The following is a 2,725-nucleotide window of genomic DNA, read 5'->3' on the forward strand; positions in this document are numbered from 1 at the left end:
TGCTGAAGCTACCTGGTTTAGTAGCCTTTAGAATTTCAAATCAAACATTTCTAGAGTTTATCTACTGCAGTCATATGTCTCATTGATAAGGTGTTGAAATTGATGAACCTCATTCTCCTAAAATGAAAGTCAAATCTAACTAATGAAGGTTTATAATGAATAATTAAAACAGCACATTTAAATCAGAAGTCATATACCAGACACAACATACACACAAATATATGTGTTCTATATATACATGTTGCTGTTGTTAAGTACCATGGAGTCAGTTCTGACTCACAGTGACCCTACACAGGGTTTCTGAGACTGTAAATCTTTACGAGAGCAGAAAAACGGCTGGTAGTTTCAAACTGTCAACCTTGAGGTTAGCAGCCCGATTTATATCTACATTTATATGTATACATACTTGCAAACACACACACAAAAGGAGGTTTCAAAAAAATTTGTGGAAAAATGGAATCAAAAGATAGTGGAATTAAAAATAGTTATGATCCAACAATCCCTCTACTTGTTATATATCCTTTAAAAAATAAAAGCCAGAACAAGAAGAGAAATATGCACATCCCTGTTCATTGTCCACCACTCATCTTCAATGTGTCATAGTGTGGTGACTTACATGTTGCTGTGATGCTGGAAGCTATGCCACCTGTATTTTATTTTATTTTATTTATTTGTTTTAGAGTCAGAGTGTCTTTATGGGCAGGGCTGGGAATAACAGGCTATGAGTCAGGAAGGTCCAGATTTCCACTTGCCGGTTCGATGGGGTCCCCTTCATGTTGTTGTCTGATGTATTGATCCAACAAGGCAGTCAGCTGGCGGGGCTGGTGTTGAATTAGGGAATGAGTCTGGACCATAAGGAGGCTGAGTCCTCCCCCAGCTTCCCCTGTACCATGGCCAGGCTGGGAAGCTTGGAGTAGTTGATGAAGCCCTGTCTGCTGAGCATGGTGTTGTCAATGCAGCCACCTAGCCAGGGCAGGAAAGACACACTTTTCAAAATCCAAACTATCTCCTTGACTTTGAAATCTGCACTGATCAGCAGCATGTTGTGCCTCAAAAACAAGGGCAGCAGGTTCTGGTACTTGGACTCCTCCAAGAAGGGCTTCAGAATCTGGCTGGGGAAGATCTTTATCAAGATCTTGTGTTTCAGCAGCTGGTGCTTTAAAAGAAGCTTGTCCTCCGCACTCAAAACCACATTCTGGCAGACAGCAATCATTCGGTTGTTATGGAAAACAGCTGCTATCTCCAGTCAGAGCAGCCTGATGAGGATTGTCTCCTCCTGGGGAGGGCTCAAAGGAGGTGACAGGTATCTGGGGTTGATGGCAGGTTTGAGGGGGTATATATTCAGCCAGAGCCATGAGTTTCTGCCACTCAAAGTGCATCACATGACAACAATGGTGGGTAATGGCCTTGGAACCAAAGTGGACAGTCTAGAGGGCGGACAGCTGGCCTGCTTGGGGCAGGAGACCTCCTTGCAGCATCCCAGTCATGGATGCAGCCATCACCACCAGAGGAACCGACGGGTACCGAGAGGAGATGGCCACTTATTTTTTAAATAGCAGTAGGTGGACAGGTTTCAGAAGAGATTCCAGATTAATACAGAATAAGAAGAAAGACAGGTGGACTACATCTGAATGGTTAGTCACTGAAAACCTTCTGAAGAGTGTTAAAATGTTGTCTGAAGAACTTGGGTGTTGTTGTTAAGTGCTGTTAAATCACTTCCAACTCATAGTGAGCCAATATAGGGTTTCTGAGGCTGTAAATCATTGCAGAGTAGAAAATCTCATCTTTCTACCATGGTTCACAGTCTAGTGCTTATTCTACAGTCAGTGCACTCCTGAAGAAGTTGGGAGAAATATTGGCTGTGAGGATGAAATTGATGATTTCTACCAACTTCTTCAGTCTGAAATTTATCAAACAATCAAGATGCATTGATAATTACTGATAATTAGAATGCCAAAGTTGGAAACAAAGAAGGATCAGTAGTTAGAAAAATTGGCTTTGCTAATGCTGGAGACCATGTGATAGAATTTTGCAAGACCAGGTTTGCAAGACTTATTCACCGTAAATACCTTTTTCTTAACACAAAAGGTGGCTATACACAAACCTAACAAAATGGAATAATACACAGAAATCACACTGACTACTTCTCTAGGAAAAGACAATAGAGAAGTACAAAATCATCAGCCAAAAAGGGCATTGGCAGACTGTAGAAAAGATCATCAATTGTTTGTATGAAAGTTCAAATTAAAGTGGAAAACAATTAAAACAAATCCATGAAGGCCAAAATATGACCTTGAATATAGCCCACTTGAATTTGGAGACCATCTTAAGAGCAGATTTAATGTATTAAACACTAACAACTGAAGACCAGAAGACTTGTGGTATGACATTAATAACATTATATTGGAAGAAAGGAAAAGATTATTTAAAAGAAATTAAATAAAGAAAAAAAACCAAGGTGTATGTCAGAAGAGACTCTGAAACTTGATCTTGGGCATAGAGAAGCTAGCATGACTAGAAGAAATGATGAAGTAAAAGAACTAAGCTCTTGATCATATGCTACCTCTTGAGAAATGGTGGATGTTCAACCGTTTCCTTTTGGTACAGTGATTCTTGTGTTTTCCTTCCATCTTCTCTTGATGCTTTCTATATCATTCAATAATTTGCCAAAAGAATCCTTCAATAATGAAAGTCAAGGCTTGAATTTTTCCTTCAGTTCTCCCAG

General features: G+C 39.9%; 1 pseudogene; it reads right to left on the reverse strand.

The window, feature by feature from the left end:
- Positions 1-719: 719 nt before the first annotated feature.
- LOC102830662 lies at positions 720-1,499 on the reverse strand (annotated as a pseudogene).
- Positions 1,500-2,725: the final 1,226 nt, after the last annotated feature.

This window comes from Chrysochloris asiatica, unplaced genomic scaffold (genome assembly GCF_000296735.1).
Source record: "Chrysochloris asiatica unplaced genomic scaffold, ChrAsi1.0 scaffold00019, whole genome shotgun sequence".
Taxonomy (NCBI): Eukaryota; Metazoa; Chordata; class Mammalia; order Afrosoricida; family Chrysochloridae; genus Chrysochloris; species Chrysochloris asiatica.